At 40.5% G+C, this 14245-nt stretch overlaps 1 pseudogene across 1 annotated transcript; it reads right to left on the bottom strand.

Moving 5' to 3' along the window:
• Positions 1 to 1191: 1191 nt before the first annotated feature.
• LOC306644894 (four and a half LIM domains protein 1-like) lies at positions 1192 to 2055 on the bottom strand (annotated as a pseudogene). Its single transcript has one exon. The product of its transcript is annotated as a four and a half LIM domains protein 1-like (transcript).
• Between the last annotated feature and the right edge of the window lie 12190 nt (positions 2056 to 14245).

Here is a 14245-nt window from a genome sequence, read left to right as displayed (position 1 = left end):
TATCCTTACATGTTTACTTTCAATATTGTCTCCTTATACTATGTAATATAATAATGAAGAATACAGTAAGTAGGTGTTTCTGCATTTCAGGGAAGCAGGAGGCGGAAATCTGGTTCTCTGCCAGAGATCCAGTTAAACTCTTAAGGAAAAGTCCTAGGAATCACAAGAGAAGGGACTTTGCAGTCCTCTTGAACACACAGACAAAGAGCAGACAACTACTATGTTACAAGGGATTCAACTCATCACAGTTTTGAGATGTCACAGCCACGTTGATGACAGCCCTGGCGCCTGCTCAGCCAACCCTCTAGAGTTTTATAGTCATTTCTGTAGGATGAATCTCAAAACTACAGATACATCTGAGGGGGTTCAAATATTGTCATGCAAGTTACCAAACCCATAAACTCTTTTACTATTATTAATTATCACAAAAATATCATTAATTAAAAAAATATTAAAAGGACAGCAGGGTTAGTTTTGTTAAACTTCCATAAGTATTTGCTGTGACACTGTTGCTCTGAAACAGGCTCTTTTTCTCAGGTCTGTTCACACTTTCCAAATCACGTTCCATGTTTTAAAGTAGGGACACTGAAAAAAAATGCCACTCCAGGAAGTCAAATGTTTGTAAGGGAAAAGGTCAGGTGAGAACCACCATTAACTTCAAATGTTAATTTTCTAGAAATACATGTTAGTCATGTGAAATTTTGATGAGGAAGTTAAACCTGACTTTCCAGCCGGTTCTTTTTCTGCCCACAGAAGAGGGTGAGCAGTGAGTTGGAGCAGCCGCAGCAACTCTTGTATTGCATTCCTCTACACGGTGGGTCCCAGCTGAGCCATGAAAGGTACCTCAGTGGCAGCTTTATCACTTACACTTCTTGCTTACATCATGAAGGAGCTAAATGGCTAGCACTTTTATGCTCTATGATAAACATGCAGAAGAGTCAATCTATTAAGTTTTTTGTTATTTTCACTGCAACCATAGAGAAATGAGCTTTGCTGAAAGATTGCTTTTTGCTAAATCCTAATATGATCCCCGTGTGCCCATATGTGAGTAATGTTGTAAAAGGGGAGGAAACACAGAAGGAGCAACTTTAAAGAGGTGAAAGACCACTCTTCCCCTATGGATGGTGTTGGGCAGAAAGGGTAAGGACACAAAGAATATGATGCAAATTCCATTTTACAGGACAGGGGCCCCTATGGATTTACAACTTTTTGGCAGTCAGGGCAACACACTTGCTCCTCATGAAAAGCACTTGTTGGTCAGATTCATGGAGCAGTTTTTTTCAGTGGGAGCAGTAGTCGTGCCAGGATTGTCCTTCATAGGTCACCACACTGGAGCCTTTACCAAACCCAGTGATGGGGTTCTTGCATCCAGCACACTTCTTGACCACAAAGTTCTTGTAGCAGTCCACACAGTAATACTCGTCCTCCACAGCAGTGAAATGCTGCCCAGTCAGCTTCTTAGAGCAGGTAACACACAAAGCACTTGGCATGCCAGGGCTGAGCCTGGTAAGCAATCCCTCCAGTTGTGATGGCCTTCTTGCACTTGATGCAGTGCTTGGCAAAGTTGACTTCATGACAGATCAAGCAGTAGAAGTCTTCCCCTTTAGGGAAGAAACTTCCGGTTCCAATGACTTGCTTGCAGCCACCGCAGGTGAAGCAGTCCTCGTGCCAGATAGTCCCCTTGTAGTCTACATTCTGGTCTTTTGCCACAATAGCCTTGAAGTACCCTTTGCACCTGAGGGAGTCCTCTTGAGTGGCACACTTCTTGTGCAGGATCTTGCTCTCCTTGGACATGAAGTTCTCATTGGCCAAGGGGTGAAGGCACTTCGCACACCAGAAGCAGGTGTCATGCCAGTAGCTGTTCTTGTAGGGCACCTCCTTGGAGTTGGCACCAATGGGTTTGTGGCATTTCACACAGGTGTTGGTGCAGAACTTGTTCAAACACTTTAGGCAGCCGTGGTGGCCATCCTTCTGCACGTACTTCCTCCCCTGCAACGGGTCTCTCACACCGGAAGTGTGGAGAACAAGATGTATTCGGCAAGGACTGGATACCATTGGGAATGGCTTACACTTGCTGCCTAGGGATGCTTGCCCACGCAGCTGTCCTGGTGGCAGAGGTGGCTGCTGCCTGCACCAAGGCTGAAGGGCAGTGGTGGAGGCAGTGGCGGTGGACTATCCTGATAATTCTCAAGTATGGTCTTTTCATGTTATTCCATAATTCTTGGAAGTTCTGTTCATGGATTCTTACTATCTTCTCTGCATGGTCAACTTTGTTTTCAAGATTATATAATTTGTCTTCTTTGCCTGAGGTTCTGTCTTCCAAGTGACCTAGTCTGTTGTTGATGCTTTCCACTGAATTTATAATTTGGTTTTTTTATTCCTTCATTTTGAGAATTTCTGCTTGTTTTTGTTTTTAGAATCTCTAATTCTTTATTGAAGTGATCTTTCACTTCCTGTATTTTCTCTTTGATTTCACTCTTTATATCAGTCTTTACTGCAGATCAGTTTAACTATGTACATTCTAAACTCCTTCTTGGACATTTCTTTTACTGTTATCAGTGGATTCTATGATTGGAGCATCTTGGTTTGTTTGGGACACTTTGTTCCCATGTTTTCTTATGTTGTTTGTGTGTTTTTCCATCTATTGGTATGAATCAGAGGCATAGACTTATGTTGTAGAAGGTTTCCTGTACCTTCCCCTTAAGGGGGAGACTGATATCAACAGAACCATGTAACAATATATAGACTTAAACCTAATAGCTCCCACTAAGATGTCCACTGCTTTCTCAAAATAAACAGAATGATGAGTTCAATCACTGTCTAAAATATAAACAGAAAATTTGCTAAAAGGGTTTACAATTTCAAGTGGTGGACAACAAGAGAACAGAAGTAGTGTAGGATGTGATATTCATGAGGGAGGAAGAGAGAAGCTAGAAATAGAAATCCACAGGAAGAGTAGAAGAAGAACCAACAGAGTTTGGCTTATGGTTGGAGAAAAGGTAGAAAGAGAATCCAGGAAAACAGAAAAGCGAGAGGTTGAATACATACAAAGAAAAAAATTAAAAATAAAATAGTACCAAAAAACTGCAAAACACAATTCATATATCATCATCCTCCATAGTCTGATGCATAAAAAATACCCTGCTCCAAATTTGGAAGAGATGTTAGAGGATGAAAAAATAAAATAAAATGAAATAAATCTCGATGGAAAATAGAACTATCTCTGTCAGCATTCAAAAATTTTTCATTTCTGTCTCTGATTTCTCACAGGATTGTCAGACCCAGACTGGCCCTCGCAAACCCAGTCACTATCCCACAGATCTGTACTTCAGATACCCCAGACTTGGCCATGTTGCAGTCCCAGGATCTCAGTGCTGCTCTGATTTGCAGAGAGACCACCAGGGATATGCCCACATAAAGGAACAACCCTGAGAAGCAGCAGTAAGATGGTGGCCACGAGCACTCCAGCAGGAAGATCCCAGGTGCAGCCAAACCCAAAGGCACCCTGACACTGGACCTCCAGGTCCTGGCTTGAGTCCCCAGAAAGAGGTGACTGTGCCCTGAGATGGTGGTGGTGGCAAACCTCCTGATGCTCCAGTCTCCCGGGCCCTGGCCAACTTCTCAAGATGGATGTGGCCATGTGCAAATAAACCTGAAGTCTCCCTGGCAGCATACCTCTGGGTGGTGGTGGCAGTGGTAGTGGCTGGGGTCAGTGGCAGCTATAGTGGGACAGTGGCAACAGTGAGGGCAGCAGCTGTGGCTGTGGGGCAGCATCACCCAGAAAGAAGACCTCCAGGTGACCTCAGGGCAGCAGCAGCAGTGGCATCTGGGGTAGTAGTGTGTGGGCAGCAGCTGGCTCAGAGAAAAGACCTCCAGACAATGGTAGCAGTGGTGTTGGTGGCAGAAGCAATGGCAGCAGTGGTGTAGGTGGTAGGCGTGTCTGGGGAAAAGACCTCCAGGGGACAGTAGCAGCAGCATCATTGAGGGCAGAGGTGTGGACAGCAGCATAGGCAGCAGTGATGTCTGCCTGTCATCAATATATTACTGAGGAAAATGTAGAGTATAATGAGAATGTCCTATGAATAACAGATTGGAGTGAGGAACCGAGGACAGGGTGGATTAAAAACACCTGTGCCAGGGTATTTCTAAGATGGCGGAATAGAGAAGTTTGCTTTCCTGGCTATTCAATGGCATGAACACAAGAAAGCAGATAGGCAGTTTCTCAGCAAGGTGGTTAAAAAGTCGGGGGGACTTTACTGGGATTCAATACTGGACATTTAAAGCAGACTGGGGACTCAGAAGTTTGAACATAATAAAATCGGGAGAAATCCCCAGCACCACCACTGCTGGTGCCTCTGAAGTTACCAGTCCAAGCAGTCCCCCTGCTAGCAAACTGGAGGGATAAGGGAATGAAGAGAACCTGTGTTTTAAGAAGGCCTGAGGCATGTCTAGGTATGGAGAGATCAGAGATCAAAAACACTGCCCAGTAACCTCAAAGGTGTGCTTCACAATATCCTTGTGTGGGAAATAAGCTGTATCTCTCCTAACTGCCCTTGGAGGAGAGAGGAAGGGACAATTTTACAGTCATGGTGCAGGGGCCAGCAGTTGGGACAGCTGATTCCTGGAAAAACCAAGTTTGACCCAAAATAAAGACCTGGCAAACCCACATTGCATGACACAGAATGTCCCTAGGTGACCAGGAGAAAATTAAATGTGGAGAGGGATTTACACAGGGGAATACTGGTTGTGGAAATACACCTACCTCCCACTTCCCCCTCCAATCTGGCTGCTTGCAGGACCAGTTGGGAAAGATGCACCTGGTCAGGAATTTGAAAGGTGGGGGTGGGAGATATTGAATTTGGAGACTGAACACAAGAGCCTAGGAAAGGTGGGGTCAACAGTAATGGAGGGACTAAGAATCAACTCTTCCACCTAATGAGGGGAAACCAGGGGAGATCCCTGGGGCTCAGTCTTCCGGGGTGGACTGGTGACTGCTGGGCCCTGGAGGTGTGCTGATTTAAAATCATCAGACCAATTTCCATTCAGCAAAGAACCTGGAGCCTACCTAAGCCTAAACCCCATCTCCAGGAGCTCTGCTTATGCTGAGAATCTTCCATTGGGAAGCTCCCAATGGAAATAATTCTTTAACTTTTCATTGAGATCCACTTTTTTTAAATTAAAATTAAATTTTTTTCATTTTACTTTTCTCTGTTTAATTGTGACCTAAATGATTCATGAACACTGACACATATTTATTTTTTTTTCTCATTTCTAGCATTTTTGAAGCTGGTTATTTTTCATGGATCAGAATTTTGAGGACTAAGATGTTTGATTAGTATATTTCAGTTTTGTTTTGTATTCTTTTATTTTTATTTAAATTTTTTTTTTTTTTTTTTTTTTACTTTATATTTTGCCTCAACCAGTGTGACCAAACTCTTGGGTCTGGCGAGGGGCATAGGGGGATTGGAAAATAAAGATTCACAGACACAGATCTTGAAGAGTAAGCTGGTATCAGGTGGCTCTCTGCTCACTGTTGGAGATGCAGATCTGAAGAGTTACACCAGCAATCTTTATTTATGTATGTCTTATTATCAGGTTAAAGACTATGCAACCATTATTCTTTGTATTCAGGAGAGTTACAGAAACCAGGACATCTATGTAGCTTTCCCACACTTGCAAAGTGCAATGGTAGGAGTTTTGTGTAGCTCTTAAGAAAGTCCATTGTTTAAAGTTACTGTAAAGTGGGCAGGAACTGGAGAAGCTGAGCTGGTGAAACTTTGTAGTTGTCTAGTATAAGAATTTTTTCCTTCCCAGGAGCTGTGTGCCTGAGACCAAGGTCAGAGCTGTTAGGGTTCTTGCACAGAGCCTCCTCATGTGGGGCAGTGCCACAGCAGCTAAGCATCCTGTGCCCTTGCACAGGAGCATTCATAAGCACGGGGCATGCCACAGCTATGAGGTCATCAGAGACCCCTAATCTTTGTCACTGATCTCCACACTACATTTTCCTGTCTTTTGTGTTTCCCTTGATTCTCTTTCTCTCTTTTCTTTTGATAATATCTAATCTCTCCTGTTCTCTCTTTCACTCTTCCTTTAACTTTTACTTCTATTTTCTTTCCTCCTCCCTCTTAATCATCACATCCTACATCACTTCTGTTCTCTCCCTGTCCACCATTTGAAATTGTAAACCTTTTTGCAAATTTACTGTTTTTACCATGGGTAATACCTGATCATATCATTTCTGTCTATTGTGACAATTTACATTGTAGATGTCCTAGCGGGAAATATTTGGTTTGATGCTGCATATTGTTTGCATTGGTTGTTGTTATTATTGTTTCCTCTAAATGGCAATATACTGGAATCCTTCAGGGGCACTATAAGTCCACAGGGTAGAAACACTACTGACTCAGATTCATACTATCAAATGTGTAGATACACAAACATGAAAAAGCAAGGGAACAAATTGCACTTCCCGCCAAACCAAGATACTTTCAGAACAGAATTCATCAATACCACAGTGGAAGAAATGTCAGAAAAGAAATTTAGGATATACATTATTAAACTGATTTATGAGGTAAAGGACAAGGAGTGAAATAAGAGAAAATAAGGAAAGTGAAAGAAAATGAAGGAATCAATAAACCAAACAAAAAAATTCAATGAAAAGCATCACCAACAGACTAGACCTGAAGACAGTTTCAGGCAATGAAGACAAAATATATAATCTTGAAAATAAAGTTGACCATGGTGAAAAGATGTTAAGCACCCATGAGCAGAACTTCCAAGAAATACAGGATAACCTGAAAAGACCATATACAAGACTTATCAGGATAGATGGAAGGCTTGGAGATACAAACCAAAGGAAAGCACAACATTTTCAATGAAATATTATCAGAAAACTTTCCAAACCTAAAGAATGAAAAGGAAACACAAATAACAATAAAAAATAGTGAAATGGAAAATCAAATACAGGAGGCTTACAAGCCTCCAAATATACAAAATTACAACAGACTCACCCCTAAGGCACATTATTATGAAAATTTTTAACATACAGAATGATAGAATTTTAAAGGCTGCCGGAGAAAAATGACAAGTCACATTTAGAGGAAAAATCAGTCTGGATCTCTGTTCATTTCTCAACTCAGACACTCAAAGCTAGAAGGTCTTGGAGTATTATAAACCAAGCTCTGAAAGAAAATGGATGCCACCAAGAATACTATAACCAGAAAAAGTAAGCTTCAGAATTGACAATGAAATAAAAACCTTTCATGATAAACAAAAGTTTAAAAGAATTCACAGTTAGAAAGCCTACATTACAAAACATATTCAATAAAAATAAAAGTGAAAACCAGCAAAGGGAGGAACTACACTAGAAGTATTAAAAAAGAAGCCCCCACAATATGCTGTCTCCAAGAGACTCACCACATAGGCAGAGACATCCACAGATTGAAGGCAAACGGATGGGAAAAAAACATGTTAATCATAAACAGGGGTTTCTATTCTCAGCTCAGATAAGGTGGACTTCAAGTCAAAGTTAATCAGACAAATAAGGTCATTTCATAGTGCTTTCCTATATTCATATACAAACTCCACATCATGTTCAATCACAAGAATGGGATCCTAATTAAAATAAGTTAAACTCCATGTACATATAATATGTCAAAATACCCTCTACTATCATGAATAGCTAAAAAGAGCAAAACAAAACAAAAACAAAACAAAACAAATAAATCCCCCCCAAAACCCTGTGCCCTATGATCCAGTAATTTCACATCTAGGTATTTATCCAAGAGGAATTAAAAATGTATTATATTAGTCAGCATTCTTTGGAGAAAGAGAATCACAGGATTTATATGTATATATGTATGTATATATGTATGTGTGTGTGTATGCATGTATGCTTATACAAGGGAATTTATTAGATTGTCTTATACAATCAGAGACTAGCTGTTGGCAGGCTGGAGAGCTAGAGGAAAGAGTAATTGCTCAGTTCTAGAGCTTGAAGCTTCTGAAAAAGGGGAATCAACGATGTAGCCCAAGTTTGGTACTGAAGGCCTGGAAACTCACTGGACATTCACTGGTCAGAGTCCACTTTGGAAGAGTGAAAAAACTGGCATCTGATGTCCTCAGTCAATCTCAATACCAGTCAGTGAACCTGCTCAAGACAAATTCAGCTTGCTTTTGCTGCTGCTTCCTTATTCTTCAAACTTTTGTTCCTTCCAAGTCCCCAACCTATTGGATTGTGCTGCCCACATTTAGGGGGGATTATCACCTCAGACTATCGTCCCATGTGCAAATCTTTCCTAGAAACACCCTGACTGAGACAGCCAGAAGCCTCTTAATGTTAGGCATCTCTTAATCCAATCAAGTTGACAATTCAGACCATCACAGGTAGGCCTATACAAACTTTAACATGAATGGTCACATCAACTTTATTTGTAATATACCAAAATTGAGCTGGGAAAGAAGCACAGAGCAATCCTGGAGTAATGGAAAATTTCTCTATCTATCTCAATTAGGGTAGTGATAACACAGTTGTATACATTCTCAAAACTCATTGAACTTTATACTTAAAAATCTATGCATCTTATTGTAAATTGCTCCTCAGTGTAGTCAATTTTAAAAAAAGAAAGATTGAAGAGTTGGGGGTGGGACATATCTTCAAAATTTGGCACAGAAGCAGCAGAAAAATCCTCTTGTCTCACAATACAGCAAGTGGACAAAAACATTTCCAAATCAGAAGAGGCTCTCTGTCTCTGGAATAATAACTCGAACTTCTTTAGAGTTCATGTATAAAGCAGTCTAAAACTACAACTATTCAAGATATTTATCTTTGTCTATTTTGATACAAAGTTGTAAAATGTTGGAAGCATAAAACAAATAATAATTTGTTTTTGGTCTGAAACCCTTATAAGAAATTGGCTGTCTTGTAGCTCCAGGGCCTCCAGATACTTCACTGGATGTGCTAGGCAGAATAAAGGCCTCCAAGATATCAGGTCCTAATCTTTAGAACCTGTAAATGTTTCTTTATAGGGAAAATAAGGGTATTTGCATATATGATTGAGGATTTTGAGATGGTGAGATTATCCAGGTGAGCTCACATGCCTTCACAAATGTCCTCCTAGGAGAGAGGTAGAGGTAGAGGATGCAAAGTGCCTGTGGAGTTGGAGACTGTATTGATGGGAAGATTGGGTAAAAGGAGGAACAAGAGAATGACATACACTTTATTTCTGATTAAGTAAACTCCTATCTTGTCTGGAAGATGGACTATTTATCTTTGGTTTTGTGAGTTCTACTCCAGTTCCCACAAGGTTATGTTGAAGAGGTGGAGCCTAGTAGAGGAAAGTAGGTCATGGGAGAAGGTTGACTTTGAAGGCTATATTTTATCCCTGCCATCTCTCCTTCTGTCTCTCTCCCTCTCTTTGGTTCCTGGCCACCATGAGGTGAGCAACTTTGTTCTGCCATGCGCTCCCCACCATGATGTTCTGCCTCACCACAGGCCCAGATTCATGGAGTCAAACTTCTGAAATCATGGACTGAAACTTCTGAAATCATGAACCTAAATAAATCTTACCTCTTCTAAGTTGATTTTGTCAGGTATTTTATTACAGTTTCAGGAAGCTGACTATCACAAAGCTCAAGATGGCTTACATTGTGCTAATCTGCTCCTTGGTCATTGGACCAGCCATGTCAGCACTGAAAGCCCTTTTCTCTATTCATATAGCCTCTCCCAACTAGAAGACCCGTTTTGTTGCTGTCTTGGGAACCACATGATTCTACCTTTTGCTTCTGGACCCCATATTGGAGGTTAGTTCCATGCAGACTTCTTCCCTTTCTTTTGCTTTTTATTCTAATCCTTGGGAATTTCATTCTGCTATGGGATAGGGGCAACTGAGGGAAGACCCCCCCGTTCTTCCTGATGTTTCTAGACATTTAATTTATGCCCCATTCTTTTAAGTTCTCTTTAAATGCTTGCAAATTTAGAGCACCAAACCCAGAGGAAATCATACACTGTTGATCCTGTTACTGCTAGATTTATAAAATTCCAGGTGAACACTCTTTAGGAATTATTATAGATGAGATTTAAGTCTAGTAAACCCTGCTTAAGTGTTGGACTGAAAATTCTGATGTTCAGAACTAGTACACCCAGTGGAATACCTCTCTTGAGGAACTCTATATTTATTCTCAGAACTTGTAAATGCATTCATGTTTAGTTATAATTAAGATCTCACCCCAGTCACCAACCTTCTGTGTAGACATCTACTTACCTGTTAAATCTGTTTAACTGCTGTTAAAAATATCCCATAAATATTTATGGAAGTTTGAATATGGATTATGTATTAGATGATTTTATGGGAGTTTTAAAATTTGGTTATACAGAGAGTGGCACCATGGTTTGCAGGTGAATATCCTTATTATCAGAAGATAACATGCTGAAATGTTTAGTGGTGACATAGCACCAAGTCTACAACTTTCAAATGGGTCAACAGAAGTGAGTGTGTGAGTGTGTGCACGTGTATGTGTTGTGGGTTATTATTGGGTATGTAGCTTGTGTGCTTGTGTGTGGAACGTATGGGGTGTCTTTCGTATTGTACATTATGTGGTATTAGGCTATATGCATGTGTATGGGTATGGTATAGTGTATATGTGTGGGTTGTGTTATGTGTTAGGTGGTTTGTGTGTGTTGTGTGGTATGTATAGTGGGTATGTATTTCACTCTTGTTCTGCCTTCACTTTTTTTTTTTAAATTCAAAACAGATCAGATGCTCAGAAAGGAAGATGAAGAGGTTTCCTCCTCCTTCTACTTTCTTGTTCCCACCAGGCCATCAGCCTACTGGATGATGCACCCATACTCAGGGTGGGTCTTTCCCCCTCAATTTTCTGACCCACATGCCAGTTAACTCTGAAAACATCCTCACAGATACACCCAGAAGTGTGCTTCACTAATTTCCTAGGTGTCTTTCAATTCAGTCAAGTGGGCAATCAAGATTAGCCAATACAGAGGGAATTTGATGATTTTAATTAGAATTTCTTAAAAAAAATTTTTATCTTAAACATTTCAATTATGATATGTATTAACCTATACTGAAAATGTAAATCTGGCAAGTTTTCCACTAAGAGAGTATTAGACTATTCAGTATTAATTTTTCACTATGAAAAGTATGCCTAAGAGACAAAGTAAATAAATTATAATGTCTCAGAAAAATAATTATTCTATTTGAATGTGATGGTTAAATATGTCTTGAAATTTGAAAAAAGTTTATGTCAAAAAGAACAATATTTGAATCTGCAATGTGACAAACTGAATAAATTCTTTCTTTTTCCTACATCAATAACCAAATATTCTAATTACATAGCATAGTGTTCATCAGGTAATATATGCTTACTAAGTGTATATTGAATACAGTAAGACCAACCTAAGATGAAAGTTAAAGAGAGACTTATTAACCAATTTCCCCAAAATTCAGTTGCTATTTTTGTAAAATTTTTGTCTTAGAGAGATAGTACAATGTCCTCATAGTTCAGAGAAAAGGTTAGGGGACATATCCTGAAAAAAGAAACAGAAAGCAAGCAAAAGACTGGGCAAAAATACAAGGAATATCTCAAGTTCATAGTTTTAGTTATTTCCACTGGGTTTCTTAATCTGACAAAGTGTAAGGGTGGATAGTACATATAGTATAGTGCCTTTAGAAACATGTGAGATTCTATCACATACTTTCTATTGAGAAGTGGAAATATTTTCTTCCCTTTAAACCTGGGCTTACCTTAGTGACTTATTTGTAATTAATAGAATGTAGCATGAGTGACATTTGACTTCCAGGGATAGGTCAGACAAGTCTGCATGGTGTCCACATTTATCTCTTGGGTATCTTACTCTAGGGGAAGCCATTTACCATGTGAGAAGTCAGACTTCTTTAAGATCTGTGCTGGCGTGGGTACGGGCAGCTAGCAGAACTTCCAGCCCTTGGTTAGCAACAAATGCCAGCTACATGGTTGTACCATCTTGGATTTCTAACTAGGCAAGTCTTTAGAAGACTGTAGCTTGGGAGGACACGTGAATATAACTGTGTGGGAGACCCCATGTGAGAGCTGCTTAGCAGTCCTTCCCAGATTCCTTTTCTGGCATTTCTTCTAACATACTGTCATTGGATTCTATTAATATAGAATCTAGATTTGTTTGGATCATTTTCTTCCCTTGTTTTTTCATGTTGTTCATGTATCTTCCCCTCTAGCAGTGCAGATCTGGGGTATTGCAGATTTCCCCCTATAGGCTTATAGTGGCCCTATAGGTTTCCAAAACCCTTTCTTTAAGGGGAGATCAATATTAGCAGTACCCAATTCAGACACTATGCAATCCTAGACCAAATAGCCCCTATGGGGACAATAACAAAATTGTCATAATAAACAGAATGAGTTCAAATATTATCTCCAGTAAAACAAACAGATTTGCAATAAGGTCTGCAATTTCTAATGGAGGACAAGGAGGATGCAGAGGGATGTAGAGTGTGGCTGTTAATTGGATAAGAAAAGAATACACAGAAGTTCTAGATAATAGAAAGGGTGAGAGTATAATCAAAAGAAATTGGATGTTAGCATGCAAAAAAGGGAGAAAGAGACTCTGAGGGAACAGGTAAATAAAAGGAAAAGAGAGCAAGAAAAGTGTAGAAATAAAAACTTAAATTTTTCCAATAAGGAGAAAAAAGAAAATCTACAGTATAACAGTCATATACTAATGAAACCTCCCGGTGTTCAGTAGCCTGATGCATGAGAGGTACCTGACAGTGAGCTTCAAGCCTCCAGCAGGCGTCTCAGGATGGTATTTGCCCCACCCAAAGACCGGACCTATGGCTTCCAGGATTATCCAAGATGGCTGCTCTGGCTTTGAAATGTGTTGACAAATGGGGAGCTGCAGCTCAGGGGTGGACGTGGTCAGCTGGAAGTCCTGGAGGCGGGATGCAGTTGGTCAGGCAGGGGTCCTGGAGGTCCGGTGTGTTTGGTGTGGTTGTGGGATCCTGGAGGCCGGGTGCAATCAGTTGGTCTGGGTTCCCGGTGATAGGGCGCAGTCAGTTGGTCTGGGGGTCCTGGCGGCAGGGAGCAGTCAGTCGATATGAGGGCCCCACAGGCAGGGAGTGATCCGTTGGGCTGAGGGATCCTGGAGACGGGGCTCAGTCAGTCTGGCCAAGGGTCCTATGGGGCCTGGCTGTTTCCCAGATTCCTGACTCTCAAAATTGAACAAGTAAAATGATTGTAGTTTATACCACTAAGTTGTGGGGCAATTTTTATATAGCACTGGTACAACTGTGTGGCATGAAACATTTTAGGAAAAAAAGCAGAGGTTTCAAGTGTCATTATCCCACTGTGAGAATACCAGAGCAGGCACATCTCTTAAGAGAATCCAGTCTTGCATTTCACACACCACTCCCCCTTTGGTCCTCTTTATGGGTCATGCCCTACAGCTCTGCATCAGCCCCCAAATCTTAGCAAGTGAGCAATGTTCAGGTTTTTCCTAGACTTACTCATTATTCCAGTAGTCTCTAGCTCTATAAAATCTGTATAAGGAATTACTGTCCAAAACTAGCAGGAGAAAAGAATCTGTGTTTTGCTAAAAGCCACTGATTGGATTTTGAATTACTTTGCTTCTCCCTGACATTCCAAGAACAAGATGCTTGTTTTTCCAAGATTCTTTCCTACTGAATAACAGACTACAAATCATGATGGAACAGACTTTTGTTGTGACTGGCCACACATGGGCTCAAAGTTCCTTTTCCCTTCTCCCTTTTTGGTTTTGTTTAGATTTAACCTTCCTTTTGTTCCCACGAGGCAAGAAGAACATATAGGTAGTAAAATTTTTCTTGAAAAATGTATAGATTTAAAAAATCTCACTTCTAGTGACTTTTGCTGCTCTGCCCTACATTTAAAGTAAATCTAGTGCATGATTTAGGGCAAACTTCAAGGGCCATTAACAGAGAACTTTTACAATTTGATGGCTGATGGGGGAGAGACTCAATACAAGAGAGAATTTATACTCTCTGGTATTCTTTCTGCCCCACGAAGACAAAAATCACTTTAATTTATTCAACAAACATTTATTGAGTACCTACCATGTGATCTCCATTGTTCTAGCAGTGGAAATTGATGAGTAGACAACAGAAAATCCTCAGCCTGATAGAGTTTGTGTGGATTAGTGGTAGCTAAGTGCTACAGAGAAGAAGAAAGCATAATGAGAAGAATAGGGGTAGAATGGGACAGA

The sequence above is a fragment of the Sciurus vulgaris genome (genome assembly GCF_902686455.1).
Source record: "Sciurus vulgaris genome assembly, chromosome: 15".
In the NCBI taxonomy this organism is placed as follows: Eukaryota; Metazoa; Chordata; class Mammalia; order Rodentia; family Sciuridae; genus Sciurus; species Sciurus vulgaris.
Note: the sequence above shows the minus strand (reverse complement) of the source record. Positions and strands in the feature narration are given on the sequence as shown.